Consider the following 10,577-nt stretch of genomic DNA (forward strand, 5'->3'; position numbering starts at 1 on the left):
TGTACCTTGTTGTATCGTTGAATTTGATAATGGATGCGGTGATGTCCAAGTGCTAGTGGTCAATGATAAGATGGGAAAGTAGGTTTGTATTACATAAGCGACATGGACGTCAAGGAAAATTTGAAAAAGACCAAGACCATTTTAAATTTTTAAAGGGCGGGATAATTTGAATGCTCTACCACATGCTAGAGTTGGAGAAATGCATTCTAGCTCTACCACATGGTAGAGCTGGAGTTGAAATGACATAAACTAGTGCAAGCTGACTTGAAATGACAAACCATCCATCTAGTATCGTACCTCTATCTTGACTTGAAGAGTCAAAAATCAACTTCTATTACCTACTAGGCCTTTCAAGGTTCTATCCTAGAGCATGCACAAAAGACCCCTCTCCACCTTCTTCATAGCATAGCGTCTCCCCTCCCTCCTTCTTGAAATTGTACTTTCTTGCTCTTACACTCTAAGCATGAGATCTATGCAAGGGAGCTCTCATAATAATGCAAGATGTAGCTCCTATTGCAAGACCTAGCTCTATGCATGAGAGCTCTTTCACTTTTTACATGAGATCTATCCATGGGAGCTTTTATAATAATGCAAGATATAGCTCTATGTATGAGAGCTCTTATAATAATTAATGCAAGTTCTAACTCTATGCATGCGATCTCTATGTATGAGAGCTCTTAATGCAAGACTTAGCTCTATGCATGAGAGCTCTTTCACTCTATACATGAGATCTATCCATGGGAGCTCTTATAATAATGCAAGATATAGCTCTAGCATGAGATGTATGTAAGAGAGCTCTCATAATAATGCAAGATCTAACTCTATGCATGTGAGATCTATGTATGAGAGCTTTGAATGCAAGACCTAGCTCTATGCATGAGAGCTCTTTCACTCTATACATGAGATCTATCCATGGGAACTCTTATAATAATGCAAGATATAGCTCTATGCATGCGAGCTCTATGTATGAGAGATCTTAATGTAAGACCTAGCTCTATGAATGAGCGCTCTAATGCAAGACCAAGCTCTATGCATGGGAGCTCTATGTATGAGAGCTCTTAATGTAAGACCGAGCTCTTTGCATGAGAGCTCTAGTGCAAGACCAAGATCTCTATAGCTCTCATGCATGATATGAGATATCTATGCATATAAGAGCTATGAATGCATGAGAGCTCTTACAATGCAAGAGGGATCTCATGCATGAGACCTCTTAGAATACAAGAGAGCTCCATGCATAAGATCTCATGTATGATAACTCTATATGCATGAGAGCTCATCGATATGCATAAGAGCTCTCATGCATGAGATATATATGCATGACAGCCCTCTATGCATAGGAGCTCTCACAATGACTCGCACTTGATAATAGCTGATCTATATGCATGAGAGCTCTCTATGCATGAGATTTGCGATCTATATGCATGGGAGCTCTCACAATGTATCACACACAATGATAGCTCTATATTTATGAGATCTATATGCATGGATCTCTCATGGCTGAGATCCACGCTTGAGAGCTTTATGTAAGATCTCTCACAATGCATGAAAACTCTCTATGCATGAGAGCTCTCACACCTTGCGTAGATATATCCTAGATCTATATGCATGAGATCCCTCTATGCATAATCGATACACATGCATCAGAGTAAATAAAAGTATGTAAATAATTCTCTATTGTGTTATTCTCTTGACCTCACGTCCTGACCATGCTTTGGTGTTAGGTCCTCACCACCTACCGAGTTGTGGTAAGCTCTAAACCCAATGCTCTCTTTTTTATGTTGCAACCCACAAGGGTGCTATGGGAGTTTTTTATAAGAGCATTAGAGATCTCATGGCTGCAAGAGATTTCTATGCATAAGATCTCTTATTTTCATTTATTTGCATTGAGTGTACAAGCTCTCGTGCGCTACATGATATCTCTATATGCATGTGAGTTCTCTATCCATGAGAGCTCTCATTTATTAAGAGCTCTTTTGCATGAGAGATCTCATTTATTAAGAGTTCTTTTGCATGAGAGCTCTCATTTTCATGAGTGTAAGCGCTCTCATGCATGAGAGCTACATAGAGTTCACATGCATTGAGCTCATGCATGTGAGAGATTGTTATGCCTAGAGTGATCACATGCATGAGCTCAATACATAAGATCTCTCACATGTAAGAGCTTAATGCATGGATCTCTCACATACACAGTGCTCTCAATGCATAGAGCTCTCAAATGCATAGAACTCTCAGCGCATAGAGATCTCACATGCACATATCTCTCAATGCATAGAGCCCAATGTATGATAAGATACTGAAACATAGTTCATAATATGGTTTTAATTGAAATTTTGCTGTATAGAAAATGTGGATATGGGAACGAGAAGGTGATACTAGTGGTCGGAAGGCAACACACCATGACGAAGTAACATTGATAATAAGCCAAACGAATCCACTCTCCAAGCCCTCATCTCAAGAAATATGGATCTAGCAGATGGATTTAGTACATGATGTAGAGGATTGTCCCCTTGCAAGCCTCCATCTATGCCCCTATCTATGCCCATGTCACTACTTTTATCCTGTCATTTATCGTAATCATCTTCGACGATCCTCTCGTAACCCTTCCCATGTTTTCTTCACCATTCTTAGCTCCATGCACCTAGCGGAGTTCACCAGTATTGCCTCGGAAGTCATCCCTGTGCACCTCTCTGCTCTGGAGATATTGGTTCAGCTTGAAGTAGATTCTTGACTATCTACTGCTTCTACTCGGCTACTGGCCTGTACACCAGCTTTTCACTACCCAATCTTCTTTCCCGTATCAGTTTCAATATCTTCTCCCCCGTATCAGTTTCAACATCACCGTTGCTAAGAAGTGCAACCCAAATCTGTATCTGATTGAGGTTTTTTCTCTTCAACCATTCCTGATTTTTTGAATTCTTGCATACTTTTATTTTCTACTCTATGTCAATGTGTATGATCTGAATTCTAATTGACATGTTCAAAACTTTAAATCTAATCATACATAATGATTTAATATGAGACAAAAATATGTGTACCTTGTTGTATCATTGAATTTGATAATGGATGCGGTGATGTCCAAGTGATAGTTGTCAATGATAAGATGGGAAAGTAGGTTTGTATTACATAAGCGACATGGACGTCAAGGAAATTTTGAAAAAGAGCAAGACCATTTTAAATTCTTAAAGGGCGGGATAATTTGAATTTAAAATTGGGCGGGATAATTTGAATGCTCTACCACATGCTAGAGCTGGAGAAATGCATTCTAGCTCTACCACATGGTAGAGCTGGAGTTGAAATGACTTAAACTAGTGCAAGATGACTTGAAATGACAAACCATCCATCTAGTATAGTACCTCTATCTTGACTTGAAGAGTCAAAAATCACTTACTCTTACCTACTAGGCCTTTCAAGGTTCTATGCTATGGCTGACCTTATTAGTCACACCCATTTAAGTCTAGCTCTACCACATGGTTCCACCCCAGCTAGACTTTAGAGTGTTCTAGCTCTACCATGTGGTACAGCTACATTTATGCAACAAAAGATTTGTGAGACAATCTGAGTATGCATAGTGAATTGATTCTTCTCTTTGTATGGGTGACCCCATCAGAGAACGGACCACACAGACTTGTGCTAGGGAAGTTGCTCTATGTCCACATCACTCCGTGCACGGATTTGGGCATCGCAATTACTTCTACCAGCGCGTCAAAGGTGATGATAGTGCAAAATCGCTATAACAGAGTTTCGGATCCGAAACGAGTCTGAATCACATCTGAACACAACAAGAAAGATCCGGGTTGCTTCCCACACATTTGTCCATGCATGATTCGATTTTCATGCCTCTTCAGCACTGTTTGGGCCACGGTTGGAAATTTTTGCCATTTGGCACGCTCGTGCATCTTTTTCGAGAACTCGGATTCGGACAGTTAGAAGTTGAGGATCCGGGACCCCATCAGAGAACGGACCACACGTACTTGTGGTAGGGAAGTTGCTCTATGTCTACATCACTCCGTGCATGGATTTGGAGATCGCAATCACTTCTCCCAGCGCGTCAAAGTTGTGTCCCGGCAAAGATAGTGCAAAATCGACATAACAGAGTTTCGGATCCGCCGAGATGAGTCCGAATCGCATCTGAACACAACAAGAAAGATCCGTGTTGCTTGCCACACACTTTTCCATGCATGATTCGAATTTCATGCCTCTTCGGCGCCGTTTGGGCCACGGTTGGAAATTTTCGCCATTTAGCATGCTCGTGCATCTTTTTCGAGAACCCGGATTCGGACAGTTAGAAGTTGAGGATCCGGGACCCCATCACAGAACGGACCACAAAGACTTGTGTTAGGGAAGTTGCTCTATGTCCACATCACTCCGTGCATGGATTTGGGCATCCCAATCACTTCTCCCAGCGCGTCAAATTTGGGTCCTCGCGAAGATAGTGCAAGATCGCCATAACAGAGTTTCGGATCCGAAATGAGTCCGAATCGCATCTGAACACAACAACAAAGATCCAGGTTGCTTGCCACACATTTGTCCATGCATGATTCGATTTTCATGCCTCTTCAGCGGCGTTTGGACCATGTTTGGAAATTTTTACCTTTTGGTACGCTCGTGCATCTTTTTCGAGAACCCGGATTCGTACAGTTAGAAGTTGAGGATCCGGGACCCCATCAGAGAACCGACCACACGGACTTGTGCTAGGGAAGTTGCTCTATGTCCATATCACTCCGTGCATGGATTTGGGCATCGCAATCACTTCTCCCAGTGCATCAAAGTTGGGTCTCGACGAAGATAGTGCAAAATCACCATAACAGAGTTTCAGGGCCGAAATGAGTCCGAATCGCATCTGAACACAACAATAAAATCCGGGTTGCTTGCCACACATTTGTCCATGCATGATTTGAATTTCATGCCTCTTTGGCGCCGTTTGGGCCACTGTTGGAAATTTCCGCCATTTACCATGCTCGTGCATCTTTTTCGAGAACCCGGATTCGGACAGTTAGAAGTTGAGGATCCAGGACCCCATTAGAGAACGGACGACACGGACTTGTGCTAGGGAAGTTGCTCTATGTACACATCACTCTGTGCATGGATTTGGGCATCGCAATCACTTCTCCCAGCGCGTCAAAGTTGGGTCCCGGCGAAGATAGTGCAGAATCGCCATAACAGAGTTTCGAATCCGAAATGAGTCCGAATCGCATCTGAACACAACAAGAAAGATCCGGGTTGCTTGCCACACATTTGTCCATGCATGATTTGATTTTCATGCCTCTTCGGCGCCGTTTGGGCCACGGTTGGAAATTTTTGCCATTTGGCACACTCGTGCATCTTTTTCGAGAACCCAGATTTCGGACAGTTAGAAGTTGGGGATCCGGGACCCCATCAGAGAATGGACCACACGGACTTGTGCTAGGGAAGTTGCTCTACGTCCACATCACTCCGTGCATGGATTTGGGCATCGCAATCACTTCTCCCAGTGCGTCAAAGTTGGGTCCCGATGAAGATAGTGCAAAATCACCATAACAGAATTTCGGGTCCGAAATGAGTCCGAATCGCATCTGAACACAACAGGAAAGATCCGAGTTGCTTGCCACAAATTTGTCCATGCATGATTTGATTTTCATGCCTCTTCGGCGCCGTTTGGGCCTCCGTTGGAAATTTCTGCCATTTGGCATGCTCGTGCATTTTTTTTGTCGAGAACCCGGATTCGGACAGTAGAAGTTGAGGATCTGGGACCCCATCAGAGAACGGAGCACACGGACTTGTGTGTTAGGGAAGTTTCTCTATGTCCACATCACTCCGTGCATTGATTCGGGCATCGCAATCACTTCTTCCAGCGCATCAAAAATGGATCCCAGCGCCATTCAACACACTTGTTTATCTCCTTGGTTCTCGTCATGGTCTCTTCTTGGAGTAATTGGTTTTGTTGATTTGCATGGTACACAGCTAGATCAATGCATTCTAGTTCTACCACATGGTAGAGCTAGACCTCAAATGCAATTCTAGCTCCACCACACATGGTAGAGCTAGACCTCAAAGCATTCTAGCTCTACGATGTGGTCTGCTCTACCACGTGGTAGAGCTAGATCAAATGCAATTCTAGCTTCTTGGTTCTTGTCATGTGAAGTAGATCTCTTCTTGGAGTAATTGATTTTGTTGATCTGCATGGTACACAGCTAGATCGATGCATTCTAGCTCCACCACATGGTAGAGCTAGATCGAATGCAATTGTAGCTCCTTGGTTCTCGTCATGTGAAGTAGGTCTCTTCTTAGAGTAATTGGTTTTGTTGATCTGCATGGTACACAGCTAGATGCGGACTGCTTGCCACACATTTGTCCATGCATGATTTGAATTTCATGCCTCTTCGGCACCGTTTGGGCCACGGTTGGAAATTTCCACCATTTGGCATGCTCGTGCATCTTTTTCGAGAACCGGGATTCGAACAGTTAGAAGTTGAGGATCCGGGATCCCATTAGAGAACGGACCACACGGACTTGTGCTAGGGAAGTTGCTCTATGTCCACATCACTCCGTGCATGGATTTGGGCATCGCAATCACTTCTCGGGTAAAGATTGTGCAAAATCGCCATAACAGGGTTTCGGATCCGCAATGAGTCCGAATCGCATCTCAACACAACAAGAAAGATCCGGGTTGCTTGCCACACATTTGTCCATGCATGACTTGAATTTCATTCCTCTTCGGTGTCGTTGGGGCCACGATTGGAAATTCTACCATTTGGCACACTCGTGCATCTTTTTTGAGAACCCGGATTCGAACAGTTAGAAGTTGAGGATCCGAGACCCCATGAGAGAACGGACCACACGGACTTATGCTAGGGAACTTGCTCTATGTCCACATCACTCCGTGCATGGATTTGGGCATCGCAACAATCACTTCTCCCAACGCGTCAAAGTTGGGTCCCGGAGAAGATAGTGCAAAATCACCAAAGTTTCGGATCTGAAATCAGTCTAAATCGCATCTGAACACAACAAGAAATATCCGGGTTGCTTGCCACACATTTGTCCATGCATGATTCGAATTTCATGCCTCTTCGGCACCGTTTGTGCCACAGTTGGAAATTTCTACCATTTACCTCGCTCGTGCATCTTTTTCGTCGAGGACACGGATTCAGACAGTTAGAAGTTGAGGATCCGGGACCCCATCGGAGAACGGACCACACGGACTTGTGCTAGGAAAGTTGCTCTATGTCCACATCACTCCGTGCATGGATTTGGGTATCGCAATCACTTCTCCCAGCGCGTCAAAGTTGGGTCCTGGCGAAAATAGTGCAAAATCGCCATAACAGAGTTTCGGATCCGAAATGTGTTTGAATCGCATCTGAACACAACAAGAAAGATCCGGGTTGCTTACCACACATTTGTCCATGCAGGATTCGATTTTCATGCCTATTCGGCTGCCGTTTGGGCCACGGTTGAAAATTTCCGCCATTTGGCATGCTCGTGCACTTTTTCGAGAACCCGGATTTGGACAGTTAGAAGTTGAGGATCCGGGACCCCATCAGAGAACGGACCACACGGACTTGTGCTAGGGAAGTCGCTCTATGTCCACATCACTCCTAGCATGGATTTGGGCATCGCAATCACTTCTCCCAGCACATCAAAGTTGGGTCCCAGCGCCATTCAACACACTTGTTTATCTCCTTGGTTCTTGTCATGGTCTCTTTTTGGAGTAATTGGTGATACACAGCTAGATCAATGCATTCTAGCTCTACCACATGGTAGAGCTAGACCTCAAATGCAATCGTAATCAGTTCTCCCAGCGCGTCAAAGTTGGGTCCCGGCGAAGATAGTGCAAAATCGCCATAACAGAGTTTCGGGTCCGAAATGAGTCTGAATCGCATCTGAACACTACAAGAAAGATCCGGGTTGCTTTGCCACACATTTTTCCATGCATGATTCGATTTTCATGCCTCTTCGGCGCCGTTTGGACCACTGTTGGAAATTTCTGCCATTTGGCACGCTCTTGCATCTTTTTCGAGAACCCAGATTCTGACAGTTAGAAGTAGAGGATCCGGGACCCCATCAGAGAACGGACCACATGGACTTGTGCTAGGGAAGTGACAAATGCTGACAATGAAATTGGGGTACCTAAATCTCCAACAAATGAAGCAATGGGTCAGAGTTTCTAGCCCGAAGAAGAAGTACCAACAAGAAGTACCGACATTGCTATCTCCAAGAAATCAGTGTTGACAATTGTATTGGACCTGAATGGTCTACTACTGAAACGTTGTCAACAGAACCATCTTCAATACATGAATCTATTCAAATGGATTCAAAACAATATATTGTACTAAGGCCAGGATGTATCCAATTCTTGAAGATTTTATTAAAATATATTAATGTTAGGATCTGGTCAACAACGAGACAGAGAGTAATGTTCTTCAAATATTGAGAATATTACAAGACAGAGCAGCAGAGATATTGCCTTTTTTTGTAGTTTGGGGGCTCAAGAGGCTTGCGAGAAGGATAAAAGTGGTAAAATAGCTAGACCTGATAATCCAACAATTCAGGCAATGTTCAAGCCATTATCAAAAATCGCTTCATGTTTTGATTGTGATGCTCGTACAATGGTTCTTATTGATGACTCTCCATACAAGGGATGTGCTTCTCCTGATAATAATTGTATATATCCAACAAAGTTTGATGAAGAAAAGATGGTCGACAATATTCTCATTGATGAGCTGCTCCCTTACTTATTGCAGCTTGATGAGAGTGAAGATGTGCATGAGACCATTGGCTCTAATCGCTACGAACAACCTCTAGTATTATCCAATGAAAATGAATACAGAGGTGTGGTAGATTTTTGGAAAAAGCACAATTTAAATTGGTCATAGAAGACAATCTACACAGATAGGCTACCACTATCAGAGATTATACAAAAGTTTGTCGACAATCAAGAGGTATTAGCGAGACAGTATGAAAACAAAAGAGAAGAGATAATATAAATTATGGCAAAAGAACGAGTCAGTATTGCTAGCATGAGGGGACCATAAGTGATTTCTCTAGCTAGAAAATTGGGTTCTACCACAACGCAGTTGAAGGCAGCCAATGCAAGGGCTTTCATAAACAAGGTGTTAAATGAGTACAATCTTCTCCAACGGGATAGAAATAACTAAGGTACTACCCAACATAAATGATAATTATAACCAAATACATGATTTTACACAACAATTTTGTATTCACAATGAAGAAACTTAATTTATGATGGTTTCTTGCAGATTTATTTCAAGGATATTGTTCCAAAGAGTATTCACTTAAAGAAGCCATTTGTCACAAGGATTGTATTTTTTCTGGAGGAATTTTATCTTTTTGTAATCATGAATTGACAAGAAATTTTATCCTGTTTTTAAAGTAGTGGCAAATGTATTACGATTCAGATAATTTTATAAATGTTGGAGTGCACTCTACTATAAGGGGCCTCCTAATTTGAAAATGTATGGAAGCTTGATCTTTGTCTTATGATTTAATTCCTACATATTTGGACTATGGTAGAGCTAGATCAATGCCTTCTAGCTCCACCACATGGTAGAGCTAGATTTCAAAGCATTCTAGCTCCACCACATGGTAGAGCTAGACTTGAAAGCATTCTAGCTCTACCATATGGTACAGCTAGATCAATGCATTCTAGCTCTTCCACGTTACCACATGGTTGAGTAGGACTTCAAACCATTCTAGTTCTACCATGGGGTCTAGCTAAAATATTTTGATATAGCTCTATCACATGCTAGAGCTGGACTTCAAATATTATTTCTAATTTTGCCATGGGATCGAGCTAGAATACTTTGATATAGCTCTATTACATGGTAGAACTAGATTTAAAAATATTCTAGCCCTACATGGTTGAGCTAGAACAGTGCATTCTAGCTCTACCACGTGGTTGATCTAGATCAATGCATTCCACCACATTCTGATACCTGCTAGCACATTTTGTCGTGTCTTTTTAGAATCAAATGGAAAGAGTCTTTGCATCTTGGTTCATTTTGTAATGCAACTAAAGTCAACATTTTGGAACAGTATATAGTTTAATGTTAGCGTGCATAGTCACATTTATTTTGTAATTGTTTAAAATCTATCTTTGCATAAGAGTAGTTGTAACATGCCTTCCTACCACATGCCCACCTTTATCATTAAGCATGCTCATTTTTTTCCAGGTCATGTGATTGATTCTAATTGGCAGAGGCGACTTCTTCGTACGTCACATGTCCAAGAAAATCCAGAGTGTACGAAGATAGTTGGTTCAGCGCCGTCTTGACCGTCTATGAAAAATTGATGCAAGGTTGCGCTTTGTGCATCCCTCTGAGGGGGTTATCATAATGACATGGTATTTGTTTTGCGTACCCTTATGCAAAGAGGATGATAGGAGGGCTATTATTCTAAACCTCAATGGTTTGTTGTGCCATGTTGTCGAAACCCAATATGATGAGAAGGATCCTCCTTATAGCAACGAGTTGGTAAAATACCCAATTAACCAATATCGTTATGTCCTATGTCACAAGGATACACATGAGTTCTTAGATTGGTGTATTCAATTCTTTTATGTTTTTATTTGGAGCGCATGTAGG

Source organism: Cibotium barometz, chromosome 53 (genome assembly GCF_041138505.1).
Source record: "Cibotium barometz isolate CiBa-2024 chromosome 53, ASM4113850v1, whole genome shotgun sequence".
NCBI classification, from domain to species: Eukaryota; Viridiplantae; Streptophyta; class Polypodiopsida; order Cyatheales; family Cibotiaceae; genus Cibotium; species Cibotium barometz.